A 17,550-nucleotide genomic window follows, 5' to 3' on the forward strand; every position below is an offset into this window, starting at 1 on the left:
CATAAAAGCAAATTATTTTTTATTACTTTTTAATGTAATTAAACATGTGAAAACAAATGTTTTGTGTAATATTCATTGTGTACAAGAATACTACTGGACGTTGGTAATTCCCATGAACTGGATGTTTTTGTGGGTTTGACTCTGGTGTGGGTTTTTTTAATACCAATGTAAAATGTTCCTCAGTATTTTTCTGCTACTTTTTTTATTAAAATTCTGCACTGGCTTTTATTGTCTTAATAAGTGTTTTATTGTATAGAGGTAACTTCTGAGAAGTTATTGTAGACACAAGCTTTCAGACACTAAAGTACATGGCTTTACTATGTTAGCTATCTTAGGCTAATGCTAGAGGGATACATTCTAATATTATAGTTGCCCGTAAATAAGGAGTGACATGTAGATGCACCACCCCGGAGGCTGTCCATAGAGGTGACAGTGACTTCTCTGTGGAGAAGTAAGTTGCTGTCCCTGATCAAATATCCATTGAACTCAATAGGAATCTTTTATTTGACTTCATTGGCTAGCCAATGGATCAGATCTCCACTAGTTTATACCAGTAACAGACTACTTCTCCCTCCACCTTGCTCAGTTGCACTGGCCAGTGCATTCTGAGGCTAGAGCAAGTCCTGCCTGCTACCTACCCATATGCATGGGAGGGAAGCAGCAGCCCCAAAGACACTGCTCTATTCCCTTTGTTGTGACCCTCTGGTACTCCCTAACTTTCCTGTGTGCTGTAGGATGGGCAGGTGACTAACGTGCCATCAGAATTTATAATCCTTACAAAATAAACATACTCATCTCTCTTGGTTCAAATATCTTTGAAAACATCTCCCTTCACCCATTAATTTCTCTCTCCCTTTGCCATAAATTTCTTAATTTCTCTCTCCCTTTGCCATTATTGGATGCATAAAAGCATTCTGGATACACTTCACTATGCCTCTCATCACTAGTGCTCTCAGTCTCTGTGGCAGCTTCAGCTCCTGTTTCTCCACCCCCCAATAGGCAGACTCTTGCTCTGGCCTATTGATTCTTTCTCTGCAACTTACCTAAAATATCATCTTTTCCTTCCTGCCTCTAAAACCCCATCTACCACATAGTCATCTCTGCCTGGCTTCCCTGAACTTCATCTTGTTTGCTTCACTCCACTGAAAGGGCATATGCCAAAATCATCTTCCTTTGCTCACCAAATCCTTTCATTCTCCTTACCCTCTATATCCAATTAAACTTCTCTCCCACAATTTCAGGGCTTTACAAGCCCCCCTATATCTACATCTTTGCTCTTCCTTCTCCCTTCATGCCTACTTCCACGTCCATAGAAGACCAGACTGGGACTTAGGAGATTTGAGTTGTATTTCTGCCTCTGCAGTTGACCTGCTGGGTGACCTTGGGCAAGTCGCTTCATCTCCCTGTGTCTCACTTTCCCACTCTGTAAAATGGGGATAAGGATACTGACATCCCTTGTAAAGTGCTTTGAGATCTACTGATGAAAACCACTGATAAAAGCTAGGTATTATTATAATTATTATTATAACTATATAAAAGTTCCTCCAAATTGTCCCATTTGGATTCTTTTTGTGATCTCATCTGCATCCCTTCTTCCATGATATTCCTTATATCTGAAATCTTCCTGTCTCGCTGTCTTAGTATCAAAGTATTCATACCATGCTAATCATCTAAGAGGTCAAGTTTCTGTTCTCTGACATCACTGCTGTGCTTTTCATTGGTTCTTCCAGGATTTTCCTTATATGTAAGATCACACAGGAGGCAGCAAGGTCAGCTACAGATACCTCACTTTACAAGGGCCCATAGGCAAATATCTAAGTATTATTACAACTTTTGACTAGACCAGGTTCTTACAACATAGGTCTTTGAGTTGTGATGAGCCCAATTACAAAGTAGTTATCTTTGATTTTATTGTATGATTGTAACATAAGCTGCTGTTTTTACTTTGTGAAATATTGTTTCATTAGGAAAAAATAGTTAGGAAAGAAGTGACGTATACATATTGCTGGACTACTGTATTTTTAAACAAAATGTTCATTATCCAAGTTGGTTTCTGTTTTAAAATCCACTTTTTTTTTTTTTTTGCTATGCTACGCTCCAGAAATTCACCGGGCAGTGAATTCAAACTTTAAACAAGAATTTAAATAATTAAATCCAACGAGTTTATGAGACAGCCACAGGGGGTAAAAAAAACAAAAACAAAAAAAACAAAAGAAAAGGAAAGGAAATAGGCAAAAGGGGAGAGGTTTGGTTTGCAGAACTGATTTGACTTCAACCCCGAAGACAGCTGTAGTGTAACTATACAATACAGTTAAATGAACAGATGTGTGCACTATACCATACGTTCATAAAATAAATGGTAGTCTTTTTATATGCATGCCTGCTAAAGGAATAAGAATAGAAAATAACACATTTCCAGTCCAGGAAGGAATAAAATATCCAACCCATGCAGAGGGGTTGGTCTATAGATCTCCTTGTTTATTAGTAGAGGTGAGAAAGTACAATTAATCAGCATCCAACAGTATGATCCTTAAATATAAAAGAGTGGTGGTTTGATAAAAAGATGTCTGTTGAACAACAATTTAACCAACTGTTCCTATTTTATATAAACAATAGTCTACCTTTGTAAAGACGTCTGACATACATTTGGCAAGTTCCTACTGTGCTGGAATTGCACATACAAATGGTATGAATCATGAGAGAGAAATGGCACAAGAATGTTATTCTTCATGTATTGTGATAAGATGCTATCGCCACACTATAAGAAGATTGATGGCATCATGCAGAAACATTGTCTGAAGAAGAAACACTACCCTGGCAAGGAGGAGTTTTTCCCCTTCAAGACAGTTCTTTAGAGAAGATAATACTCCAAGATCCACTCCTAGAAGACATGAAAATCTTTTAAAGAAGATCTCAACTCCCACTCCTTCTCTACACTCAGGGATAGAACCCTGAAATGACACACTCAGGCACTATGAAAATCTTACAAAGGGTGAAGTCTTCCTTTATAACATAGGGATCTTTGAATTGGAACATGATATTGATATGGAAATCGTCCAAATGAGACCCACAACTTCATTAACATGAAGGGAATCCCCTCTCATGAACAACGGGAAAAGTTTCAAAGAGGAACAAAATCTCCAAAGACATAAACATGTTTGAAGGGGATGTTTCAACAGTGATGGGGAGCTTTTGAAGGAGAAAGCAATGGCAAGCACTGTGAACTCTTGAAAAGGGGTCACCACTTAGCCATGTGCAGCCTTTGAAGAAGGCCCCAGACACATTGTGTAAAGCCTTTCAAGTGTTGCTACAGGTAAGTTACAATTATAGACAGATATTGTGAAGGCTGGAAATCTTACTGTGTTTAGCTCTTGATTGGCCTACAATTACATGGCTGAGACAAGGGGCCAGTCCAGATCCTCAGTTGATGCAAATTGGTATAACTTTGTTGAAGCTATTGGCTATTGGGGAGAATCAGAGCCCAAAAAACCTAAAGTAGATTTTTAACTAAATCTATCTATAAAGTATATCTTTCCTCCATTTCTCACCACTCAGATGTAGAACAGAATCTTCTACTGAGACCATATTCAGCCGGTGTTATTGAGGCTGATTCCCTCCTCAGTTATAGCAATATGACAAAGGAATAATTCCACTGAAGTCATTACAGCTATACCAAGGTAGGTGAGAGTAGAATCAGGAAAATCAGACAAACCAGATTAGTTTAAATCTAAATTAAAGACTCATTTTTTTGTATGTTATAGCACGTCTCCCATGCCAGATGCCTGGCAACCCTAGTCCCAGCACTTGGGCTTCAGCCCAAGTCTGAATGTGTATGCTGCAATTAAACAACCCCTTAGCCCAAGCCCTGTGAGCCCAAGTCAGCTGGGACAGGCCAGCCACAGGTGTCTAATTGCAGCGTAGACCTACCCACAGTGGTCTTGTAGCTGAAACACTCTCCCTCTCCCTCTAAGCACACAGGAAAGAGAAAAATCCACCACCACCATCTGGGGAGCGAAAGAATAATTAAATGGTCTGTCCCTCCAAGGTGGCAAAGAGGATAAAGGCCCCTGCCTGATTTGCCCACTCTTTCTGAGCCTGAGCATCCTGTTGCAGGGGAGTGGGGATGACAGCAGGAGAGAAGTCCTGGTCCATTGAGCCTCAGTGTCAGTGGGTGACTGACTCCAAGGGAGGGTGGGAGGTTTTGCTGGTTGCCTCGTCCATTCTCCCTTCCTAGCTACTTTGCAATTTTACAACCATGCCCCCAATGGAGTTTCTACTAAAGAAAAATAAATGGGGGAAAAAAACCCACCTTGGCCAAGCTAATATTCCTTCCTACTTGTTTTATATTACACAACCAAGTGTGTTAACTCTAAAACACCACACCAGGCATGTAGAAGTATGAGTTAAAACAGCTGTAGCCGCAGTGCAAGTGCTCTTGAACACTGAATTTTTCCAGTGTATCACAATTACAGAAACACCTGTGCCAAACAGCTTTCTTCTGATCTGCCATAAAAGTTCACACAAAACCCTCAAACTTTTCATTTTGTACAGGTCTGTTGCCTGGACGCCAGCTCAGTCTGGAGAACTGTTCGTTTTCATGCCTCAAAGAGAAAATGTGCAGGTGCACTATAGTAGGCATGTGATTTCATCAGTTGCTTATTTGCTTGTCCAAGGGCATTGCATAAGATTCTGTGGCTAAGATAATTTTCACAGTAAAACACGTTGGTACATAAATGTCTCTTGCAACAAAATAAAAAAATAAAAAGCAGAAATATTGTGACAACAAATGCGATGGTATTTGCAGAAATATGTGTCCTAAATTCCTGTGGATATAACCCCTTCCACAAATATTTTCTATCTTATGTTTTGCTATGTATTATGTTTCTCTGTGCATATGACATTTATATGCTATGGCAAAAGCCTTGACATGAATAAGTTTGGATTGGTTGTTATTCCACAAACAATAGGGCTTCGTTACCCTTAGAAACTGCTGGCCAAAGTCATTTAGATTATTTACATGTAAAACTACCCAAAGTGTCTGTTTAAACAGGGTCAGAAGACAGTCTTCCCTTAGTGGACACTGCAGAAAGCATCGCTAACTATCTTTCAGACAGGGCTCCAAAAAAGGGAAAGGGAAAATTCAGAATTCAGCTTACAAGCTTAAGTGTTTGTCTCATAATTGGAGTCTGAAGATAAACATGAAAGCTGAGGATTATGTAATAATTATGCAGCCTCTCAAGACTTGGTTTTCCATCGCCATTTCTCGGTCTATGGAAATTTCTCCGTAGCCAAAGTTTACAAAAGAACATTTTAATAATACAGTATATAATACTTTAAAAGGTCCAGATGTCTGATGTCTTAAAATGGGGAAAGCCTTCCACCATCTTTACTTACAAAGACCAGTGGAGAAAATCACTGAGTTGTTTCATTTTTTCCTACTGTTTGCTTGGCAGATAATAAATAATAGTACTGTAATAATATGGTAAGTAAGGTACATAGGACAGCGCAATCTGGACTACTCAGACACACTCAGTAGTTACCACTCAAGGAAAATACCTAGTTGTCATTGTAGACAGCACAGTAAAAACATCTGCTCCAATTGCATTGGTAGTCAAAAAAGTAAAGAAGATGTTAGATTATATCACGAAAGTGATAAAGAATAATACTGAAAATATCATAATGCCATTATGCAAATGAGTGGCATGCCCTTATGTTGAATATTGTGTTGTATTCTGGTTACGCCATCTCAGAAAAGATTTAGCAGAAATAGAAGGGATCCAGAGACAGGTGACAAAACTAATTAGAAGCAGGGGAAGATTTCTGTCATTTAAAAAAATTAGGACTTTTTAGCTTAGCAATAAATAAAACCAGCCGTGATAACGCACAGACAGTAAAATAATGAATGGTATAAAAGAGGTGAATTGGATGCTACTATTTGGCTTGTGTGTTTGATCCCTTTCCCATACAATTTGTCTGCCTTGTCTATTTAAACTGTAAGATCTCTGGGGCAGGGACTGTCTATTACTCCAAACTTGTAAAGTGACCAGCACAATGAGACCCTGATCTAGATTGGTCAGTAGGCACTACCGTAACAAACACAATCAATAATAATAATCACTTTTCCCTGATACAAAACAAAGAGATAATTAAATTAAATTAAAAGGAAACACATTTAAAATTGTGAAAAGGAAACAGTTTTGTACCTAACACACAGTTAACCTGTGAATCTCACTATCACACAATGATATTGGGGCAAGGAGTTGAGTATGCTTTAAAAAATATTTGAAATGTACGTTATTTTATGTTACAGGGTTTCTTGCACCATCCTCGGAGGCATCTGACACTGGCCATAGTCTGAGGTAGGTTTCTTTCTTGACCTCCCTGTACTGTCCCGTGGAGCTCAAGAACAAAGAATGTGCTGTCTGGTTATGGACTCCCCTCTTTATCATCTTGATGGTGGATGGATGCACTTGACATCTTCAGATGATGCTGCTGTGATAGAGTGGCTACATCAATTACCCAATCTTCTATCTCATTGTTTGTGTCATCAGAAGCTATATGCCAGAAAATGACTTAGACTATGGCTACACTGTCCCACAGTTCAGACACAGGGGTGTGAACAGCAGTGCACATCAAAGTGCTGAGCTGTAATTCTCCTGTGTGGAGGTGGCGGTTGTGAGTGAAAAGGTGTCTAGTTTGCAATAATGTAGTCCTGTTTAAAGAGAATTACATTAATGCGAACTAGGAACTTTTCAGTTTGTGCCTATAGCCTCCACACAGGGGAGTTATAATGCAGCATTGTGGTGTGCACTGCTATTCACACCCCTGTAGTCCGAACTGTGAACTGCCAGGCCATGTAAATAAGCCCTTAGAAGCATCTGGTACTAGTCAATGTCAGAGACAGATGCTGACTTTGCAGTGTTACTGATCACACCCAGTATAGCAATTTCTGTGTCCCTGTATATATAAATAAGATTTCCCCCCTCCCCACAGTTTTAATTATTTTAATCAGGGAAACAAGGGAAGGGAGCAGAAAAAAAGTCACAACTGGAAATACAGAAGCTTTTAAATGTGTACATTTTGAAGTAGGCGTAATACAATCCAAACATCTGAGATGCGATGTTAAAGGTGTGGTTTACCCACTGAGATCAAAGATTATACAAGCATCTTCTAGCTGTAGAATTTATGGTTCCAGTTTTAGTTTCAGTAGATAGAAAATATGTTCCAACATCATAATCTTATGTGCATTTGTTGTCTATTTCAAGTACTGGCACTTACTTTAGTATGTATATTTGGCTACAGTGTGTGAAAACATGTTGGCACTGATTCCCTACCAGACACAGAAAACCTGCCTCCAAGCTAATTTATAATCTGCACCTATGTCCATGAGCTTTTTATTAGTTTATTGAAAAATATCTTTATAAGGCACATAGGAAAGATTCTGTGCTGCTCTGTTCTTTCCCCTCCTGTTCTCCATAAGTTTGGCATTAACAAGTTGCATTTCATGTTCAGCTATATGTGGTAATAAAATGTAAAGATACTTCATATATCAGATGATAGGTCAAATCTTTCTCACCTTCCTCATGCAGGTAGTCCTATTGTTTTTATTTACACTTCTAGTATAAGGAAGGCAAGTAGGATTTACTCTCTGTGTAAAATTATTCTGCAGTATTGTAAAGCATCTCTCATCACAACCATATATGATACTCCATTAGCTCTGAAGTTGTTCATTTGTTCAAACTAAACCATGCAAAATGGTATCTTTTGTTTATACGTGTATATATAAAAGAAATCTGATTATGCAGCAGGTTTCATTGACTCCTAGTTTGTATGATTCATTACTGCCAAACATCTCCTGCTCTTTAGATTTTCTGTGTTTAATGTATCCCACATCATTCTATCTAGGAAGGATTATGAAAATCCAGTTAACCACAATTTCCTTGACAATATTCTCTTCCCTTGTTTATAAATTATTGTGGAACACAGTTCTGTAAATGAGTCACTGCTTTCAAGAACAGTCTACTCAGCTAACGTAATCTTGGTCCTGTGTTAGGCTTAGGTGGGTTGTTTTTGTATAATTATCACGCAAGTAATCAGGAACCGGAATCTCTTAGAATGTTTATAAATATCATGAAGAATCATTATCAGGACTTGGAAAAAATACTTTACACAGTCTGGAAAAGGTTCAGGCTGTGATATTTCTCCACCATCTTCCATAGGAAAGGAAAGAATCTGTGCAATTAGAGATAAGTGTAAGCCACATAGTTCAGATCCAGGTCTGGGTACAAGTCTGAGGAGGTTTGGATTTAGAGTTTGGGTCTGAGCCCATTTCATCTTAAAATAATACAACAGACTAAAGAGTAAGGTTTGCATTGTTTGCAAGGTTTGGCACAAAGTGTGCAATTTTATTGTGAATCAATAGATGGTGTTATTATAGATCACTTTACAAGTTCAGCTTGAGCAGAGAGGGAGTTAGATCTTGGCTAAACACTAGTTGTGATGTAGTTCGGTTTATAAGCTGTAGCATATCATCAGCCAAGTTTGTCCATTGCCCGAGTCTCTCTCATTTCTTAGGCACTGGGATTCTGCTACCAGGATACCCACAAATATTTAAAAACATATATTGTGTCAGAAACACTGCAAGTGCAAAGTAGCCTAAGAAAGCACAGCTGACCAAGTATATAGAGTTTACCAGAATCCAAATTCCCTAGGATGAACTAGGAAAGCATTATTCTTCCTGAAGAGTGGAATATATTTAAGCAACACAGTTACAGACCTTTATAATGCTGGGATTGGTGTGTCAGTTGAAGATTAAAGAGAGCTGAGGACATATAACAATAGATTCGAGGCTAGCCCTGACACAGCTGCACAGGGAAATAAAAGGAATAACATCAACACACAAAAAGAAAAGGAGTACTTGTGGCACCTTAGAGACTAACCAATTTATTTGAGCATAAGCTTTTGTGAGCTACAGCTCACTTCATCGGATGCATCATGTAGCTCACGGAAGCTTATGCTCAAATAAATTGGTTAGTCTCTAAGGTGCCACAAGTACTCCTTTTCTTTTTGCGAATACAGACTAACAGGGCTTCTACTCTGAAATCGACACACACACACTCCTGCATGGCTGCATTGTATCTTGGCTTCAGGAACAGTGGGAAAAGGAGGCGTCATGCTGTTGCTAACTCCCTCAACAAGCAAGTGGATGAGGGAATGGTTATGGAGGAGTAAGGCATAGGCAGAATCTTGACTGCGCCTCCCAACACAAAGCCAGCAGAGCTGGTAGGGTGGGAGGGATATAATCTGCACCAGATAAAGATCTGGCACACATTTCTTCTTCCCCTTTGGAGTCGTAGTTCCTTTTCTGGGCTCCTCCTGTGGTGGCACATCTATATGGCTTCCTCTAATGAAGGTAATGAAGAAGGGCTCAATTTGACCAATGATGAATATGTAACCCCCAAAAGCTATCCCAATATGTGCATGCTATACACTTTGGGGCAGACTTTCCGAAAAGGTCAGGGACAGATTTTCAAGGGCTCAGTGCTCATAGTCAGGGCCAGATTTTTAAAACAGCTTTCAAAATACTTGACAATTTCATAGCACCTTGATGAAGACATCAATGAACACCACTGAATTTGGCCTCAAAACACAACTATGCTGTAAGATAAGTATTATTTTAGTGCACTTACAGAGAGGTAAATTGAGACAAGGAAAAATGAAGGGACTTGCTCAAAGTGGCTTGAAGTGACTCTGCTCAAGATGACACAAGGAATAGCAATCATGATTTTCTAATTCTCAGGCTATGCCTTAACACAGTTCCATCCTTTCTCTTGAGAATAAAGTCTAGCAATACAGTACAGGCTCTTTTATAGCAGTATTTTACCCATTAGTCTTCTTATAGCAGTATATTACCCATTGACAATAGATTCTTGAATAGATTCTCAAAGGGATTCTTGCAAGGTTTGTACAATTTATATTGTGCATTCATACAAATCAATATGTTGTATCTGTAGGTTTGGGGGAGAGAAATCCTTGTTCCTTGGTTTCATATTTCTGCATGACATCTGTATCGCCTTAAATCCAGCAGCAACTATCTTGCCTAATGACTAGTAACAGGTATCTCCGGAAAGTGGCTGATCTGCATACCTCAGGTTCCATCTTTCCTTGGATCAGGCTGGGAAAAGGAAACTACTGCAGGAAAGAAATGACCAATGTAAGTCTTCTGATAAAATAGTAGGAGGTGGAGCCAAAGAAGTATTTGAATATGCTAATATCAGCAAATGCAGTTTAAAGAAGGAATCAGCCCCAAGATACTTAATATGATAGGCGTTACTATTGCCCAGCTTCCTATGGCCAAAAAACAGCAGAGATTTTCAATCCTAAATTATCTTTCAACCCTACAGTCCTTAAACCTGATTTTTCTTTGCTTACTTTACATCTTATGATACAACTAATTGAGTTAAATAAACTTATTGCCTTCTGAGTGTTTTCTCAGGAAAATGGAACACACTTGATTCTCTCTCTCTGTCAGCTTCAGACCCCAACTAAAACCTCTCCAGCGCATCATCAGAGATTTACAGCCTATCCTGAGAAATGATCCCTCACTCTCATAGATCTTGGGAGACAGACCAGTCCTCGCTTACAGACAGCCCCCCAACCTGAAGCAAATACTCACCAGCAACCACACACCACACAACAGAACCACTAACCCATGAACCTATCCTTGCAACAAAGCCCGATGCCAACTCTATCCGTGTATTTATTCAAGTGACACCATCATAGGACCTAATCACATTAGCCACGCCATCAGGGGCTCGTTCACCTGCACATCTACCAATGTAATATATGCCATCATGTTCCAGAAATGCCCCTCTGCCATGTACATTGGCCAAACCGGACAGTCTCTACGCAAAAGAATAAATGGACACAAATCAGACATCAGGAATCATAACATTCAAAAACCAGTAGGAGAACACTCCAACCTCTCTGGCCACTCAGTAAAAGATTTAAGGGTGGCAATTTTGCAACAGAAAAGCTTCAAAACCAGACTCCAATGAGAAACTGCTGAGCTTGAATTAATATGCAAACTAGATACCATTAACTTGGGTTTGAATAGAGACTGGGACTGGCTGGGTCATTACACATATTGAATCTATTTCCCCATGTTAAGGATCCTCACACCTTCTTGTCAACTGTCTAAATGGGCCATCTCGATTATCACTACAAAAGTTTTTTTTCTCCTGCTGATAATAGCTCATCTTAACTATTTAGCCTCTCACAGTTTGTATGGTAACTTCCAACTTATCTGTATGTGTATATATATATATATATATATATATATATATATATATATGTTCCATTCTATGCATCCGATGAAGTGGGCTGTAGCCCACGAAAGCTTATGCCCTAATAAATTTGTTAGTCTCTAAGGTGCCACAAATACTCCTGTTCTTTTTGCGGATACAGACTTACATGGCTGCTACTCTGAAATCTCTCTAGACAGCCAGCAGAACTCAGGCTGCAGCAGCAGAAAGTCTGCCCAGAGAAGTTGTACACCATTTGTGGGCCAGCTAATGAAGCCCAGAAAGTGGTAGGCACTAACTAGGCTGGGGAAGGCCAAGTCACCTAAGAGATGCACCAGTTCAGCACATCTCTCAAAGTCTCAGCCAGTGGGGTTCCTATGGACCCTAGCTGATTATAAAACTGCTCCTCTCTAACAAAACCCACAGGATATACATTACTGCCACCTGCCCACCACCAAGTGAATTGCCTTTCTGAGGCAGGTATTTAATAAACAACAAAGGGTATGTCTACACTGCAATTAAAAACCTGCAGCTGGCCAGGACTCAGGCTAAGAAGCTGTTCAGTTGCATTGTAGATGTGCAGGCTTGGGCTGGAGCCTGGACTCTAGGACCCTGAAAGGTGGGAGGATACCCCGAGTCCAAATGTCTACACCGGTGATTCTCAAACTTTTGTTTTTTGTGGCCCACTTGAAAATTGCTGAGGGTCTCAGCAGACTTAATGATCTTTCCAAATGTTGTTTGTACCGCTAGCTAACTATTGTAAAGTGCTTTGGATAAAAGCACCATAAAAAAAAACAATAATCATTCACCTTTTTTGTTCTACAAATAAAAGCACACAACTCATATTTTAATATCAGTAGTCTTACCTTTCTAATGCAATGGATGTGCCCTCCCTCCCCTGCCACAGCAGCCCCTGAGCTGGGGCTGGAAAGGAGGGGTTCTCTCCCTCTCTCCCCTGCCGTAGCAGGCCCCGAGCTGTGCCTGAGAAGGAGGTCCGTCTCTCCCCGGCAGCCGCAGCCCTGGAGCTGGGGAAAGTCGCCTCTTTCTCTGGCCACCACAGCCCTGCACATCCCAAACTCCTCCCATCCCCTCTTCTAACCTTAATGCCCCCTCCCACCTAACCCCTATTCTCCCCAAGGCCACCACAATCACTTACATGTGCATCTTCACTTACATGTGCCACACCTATACTTCATTCTCTCGTGTGCGGCCGCCCAGGTGCACACCTTAGAGGGAACTATCCGCAGACCACCTGAATGGAGCTCGTGGTCCAATGCTGGTCCACGGACCACAGTTTGAGAACCTCTGGTCTAGACCATAATTAAACAGCCCCTTAGCCCAAGCCCTGTGAGACTGAGTCAGCTGGCACGGGCCAGCCGCGGATTTTTAATTGTAGTGTAGACATACCCTTAAGAGCCTCAGAGCTCTTACATCCTCCAACAGACATTTGTGGAAGCCAATTATGTACTAATAGCTGCTTTTACACAAAGAGAGTATAAACACAGAGAATGAAATCCTATACAATTCCACTATAGGGTGGCTCCTATAGAACAGACCTGTAGTGACAATCCTAGGCCAGTCTGCATTGTTTAAACCTCATCTGTGATTTTCATTTTCCAAAACTGTGGACATAATGCCAACTTCAAACCCTTCTCCTTAGGTTTTTAAACTCAGTAGTACTTGGTGCATATACTATTTATGAGGCATGAAAATGATAAATGTTGCATCTTCCCTAATTCAAATCTCTGGTATTTTTTTCCTCCAATTTTTCCTAATTTTGGTGCCTGTGGAACAAGAAAGCACATTGGACTGATACATCAAGAAAATAAAACTGCTAAGTGAGATCTTATTTGGAAGTGTCAGTGTTTCTGATTGACCCCCTTATTGATGATAAAATATTTACTACACTAAAAAGGGATTTAGAAATATTTTGTTCAATAGCAGGCAGTGTAGGATTAGTGCTTAGATGCCAAGGAGACGGATGCCCTCATAATACCTAAAAGCGAGAGATTAGATTTGAAGTTATTCTTGTCTCAGCTCTTTAGCTGGACATTGGTGCAGACATACAACACTCAGGCTTGCCAGTTTAACTAAAACAAATTTAGATTAAAAAGAGAGGAACTAGGACAATGTTTCCTCACCAAATATAAATAACCCCGTCGTCTTATACAGTACTGTGTAACTCTCCCTCAGAATCCCACTCCTACCCGTGCCTGTTATCATTCCTCCCTGTGTCAGTTGTATCTCTTCTAACATGGGATTTGATCCTGGCCAGGGTTGGACTCCTAGATTTTAAGATCATCAGTGTAGGAAAAAGGATTTTGTTCCCTCTGTTTATGGTTCTATATAACTAATAAATAAAATCAGCATCATTATAATGCAATTCCACTCAAAGACTACAATATCACCCAGGTTATGTCCTGTGATAGAGTAACAAGAGATGTAGCTTTAAACAAAACAGGTTAAAATTAGATTTATTTAATTTTAAGTGGTCCCAGGAGTTCCAGATTATTTTGTTGGTAAACTATTGTTTTCCTCAGAAGAACAAGGCACTTCACTTTCAGGACACAGTATTCCAAAGCTAACCATGTGGTTTTCAGGCATTAAATTTTGAGCCAAATAGCACGCTGAGTCTGACATTAAAATGTCTCTTGTACATATGGCCTAGATTTGTTACTTCTTCATCTTTGAATTATTACTTGCCTTTAAAACTAAAGAATGACATGTTTTAAAGATTTGTATTTTATTAGTGTAATGTATTAATAAAGTGTCCTTAAAGGTTTTGCTGAAACATTAGGCCTTAATTTCAGACCATTCTTTTGGTTTCAGACATTTTTCTGCTTTGTTCCAAATTTATGCCTGTGAAATGTAAGTGGAGATCTTCAGTTGTGAATAAGGTCTTTTTAGAAAACAGGAAAGAATAGGTCATTTACACATCCCATTATACTGTTCTTCTTTGTTTCTTGGTAAGCAAGCAAAATATAAATTGAAGATGTGTAAAGAGAAGGATCTGATCTGATAGAATTCATTCTTGGTCCTCAAGAGGTCGCTCATTTTATGAATTCCCAGCAGATACAAAGAAGCTACTCATGGCTGTTAACATTACTTCAATAAACATATTTTCCAGATTTCCCCACACTTTCCCAGTACTTGTCTTATTGGTCTTCATTGCCTTACAATGTATAATTGTTGAATTACTTTCTCAACTTTGCTCAGCTTCCCTCTCATAATATGATGATCACCAACAGTATCCGGACAGTACCACTTTGTTTTGATTCCTGTTCTCATGCAGTATTTTACTGAGACCTAATTGTTCAGCTATTTCTTCTTCTTTCCCTTTTTCCAGCTAACTGGGGTTGGGTTGAGGCCTTTTCCAAGGATCATTGCTGGTCCAATGCTTGCTCCATATCCACTCCATCCCTCCATACACAGTCTATCCAATGTTTTCTTGGCCATACTCTTGTCCTCCATCCATGAACTCTAGTCACAAATGCCTCCCTAACAGGATTCCTTTCATTCATCCTTTGTACATATCAGCTTTCTCTCTTGCAGTTTCTCCCTGAAACCACAGACCTCGGTCTCCCTCCTGAGGACATCATTCCACTTGTGGTCCAGCATGTCCCTCAAGCAACTCATTTCAGTGGCTTTAAGTCTTTTCCAGTGCCTCTCTTTAGTTGCTTGTGTCTCTTATCTGTACAGTAGAGCTGGTTTTACTATAGTTTAGTATAGTTGTCCCTTAAGTAGTCTGGGCATTCGTTTATCATACATCACTCCACTTATCTTGCACCAGACTTCACCCATACTCAGTAGTCTTGCTTGCAATTCTCTGTAGATTTCTCCATTTGCCACTAACCTGCCCCCAAGGTACTTAAATACAGAAACCTAATTGTTCAGCTACCTGCCCTTGCAATTTCTTCTCTGAGAGGAAATTCAGTTTACATAGATGAAAATTCGACATGGAGAAAAGTTTTCTTGTGTCATCTGCACTGTAGATCACATTTCCACAAAGTGGGCCTCTATTGCACATTCTGTTCTGATTCTATATGAAGCAGAGACCTGCAAAGACCTCATAGGATTAAGGCCTAGTTCAGGGTTGCCAGCTGTCAGGATTTTATTATAAGTCTTGTGATGTTTAGAGTTTTTCTTAAAACCCCCCGCTGCTAAAATCAAGCAATTGCATGAGAATCTCAGATTTTGGTTTAAAAAAAGGAAGTCTCTAGCCCTCCTAGTTGTGCGGAATACATGACCTGAGTGCACCCTGGAGTCTCAGAAGCCAGAAGGCAAGGAAAAAAAATGCAAAATGCATTATTTTTTAAAATTCTCATGATTTTTAAGCCAATCTCATAATTATGTGCACTCATGAATTATGAACACTTGGTGTTGATGTTACTGAAGGGCCTTAAGGAAAGAGACCATTGCTAACGAGAGCAGATGCCTCAAGTCAGATACTTAGTTATTTCCCTCACAAGGGAATTAGTGAGAATTAAAGAGCTGCCTTCTAGACAACAGTTATTACTATTGTTCTTATAATATTGGGTCCTGATCTTGCCAAATATTACACAGATATGTTGTCTTTGTTCATGCAAGTAGCCCTAGTGAAAGTGTGCAGGATTTAGCCTTTAATTTATTAATACTGGGTGATATTGTGACCTTTTCATGCACGCACTGACGGTGCCCTCTGCGCCATGCTCTCCTCTGCTGTAGGGATTCTTCCATTATGGTGGGTCCTGGAGGCAAAAAATGGGAAATATACAGGACTTGGAGCCAGTACCTTTCCCAGACCTGAAGATGAGCTCTGTTTAAGCTCAAAAGCTTGTCTTTCTCACTAACAGAAGCTGATCCAATAAGGAATATGACCTCACCCATCTCGTCTCTCAGTACAAAACTGTCTTTTTGACTGCAAAATAATGCATAGCAGGCTTGCTTCAGGAGCTTCTCAGACCACCATCACTGTACACCTCAGTACCAAGGTTACCTTCTGTGCCACTTAGCTAATATAACATAATCTCCTTGATTTGTGATGACAAATTCATTTCCTAAATGTAAATTACTGCTATTTATGCAACAACACTGATTTTTTTTAAAATAAGCTGTAGTCAAAATGCTGATGAACCACAAAGTTGTGTAATACATGAGTGACGATGCAGTAAATGTTGAAATAAAAATGTATTTCAAAATTTGGTGCATTATGAACAATTTATTTCAATACAAAGAAATTAGGAAATGAAAGAAAGATTCAAGATAGTTAAGAGCTATCCTTTTTCAGGATATGAAATATAAAAGCTTACCTTAACAAGGTTACAATTGTAAACACTCAAAAAATATGTTCACTGTTTGTCCATTGACAGATTATCAACAATAGGAATGCATCATATTCAGGTCTCCCTACTGGAAATTCCATTTAAAACTGTTAAATCAGTTACTAGTGGTTCCACTGACAACTGGTTTTGGAACAGACCAATGGGTCTATTGGTGTACAGGTTCTGAAGCTATTGGTTCATAGTATTAGGTTGAAGGAATCTGTAGCTTCAGCATCTAAAGGCCAACAGAACCACTGATGGAGTCTGTTGGCATTTTGGTTGGGCCTACCAAATCTAGGCCTAACACCAGATGAAAGAGTAAGGAAATCTAAAGACTTCATGGTTGTTCTGCTTCACCAAAACCTTCTTGGTAAACTCCCTAAAAAATGAAAGATTTAAGACCAGGTGATAACTGCCAAGATTATCAGCATCAAGAGTTGATTTCTTCCTGAGTCTTAACAATGCTTCAGAACCCAACGGGAGGAATTTATAATCTCCAACAACAACCAATCTAATGCCACCCCACTAGATTTTACCAAGCAAGAAGGGCATGAGTCTAAATCACAGGTAATAGTTCAAAACTCCTTAAACACCTCCAGGACTACCATGAACAAGTGTAGTCAAAACACAAGTGGAGAAAAGATTGCATTTACCTTCCTCCCCTCCACACACACATATACACACCTGGGTATGTATCTGCAAGCGTGAAGACCTTCAATCCAGCCTAAATCAAAGCAGCCTTGTTCGCAAAGTAGATGGAAACCCATGATTCTGTGTGCAAGCAGACAAACCAGGCTGTCCATCACCTAGAAGAGTCCCCCTGATTTGTTCTTCATAAATGCCACAGTGGAGAAGACACTTTTATTTGCCTCCATCACAACCATTACCTTAACATTTCAACAATTCTTTGGCACAATCAGTCTGATACAAATCATAATGTCTGCTCT

The sequence above is a fragment of the Eretmochelys imbricata genome, chromosome 5 (assembly GCF_965152235.1).
Source record: "Eretmochelys imbricata isolate rEreImb1 chromosome 5, rEreImb1.hap1, whole genome shotgun sequence".
In the NCBI taxonomy this organism is placed as follows: Eukaryota; Metazoa; Chordata; order Testudines; family Cheloniidae; genus Eretmochelys; species Eretmochelys imbricata.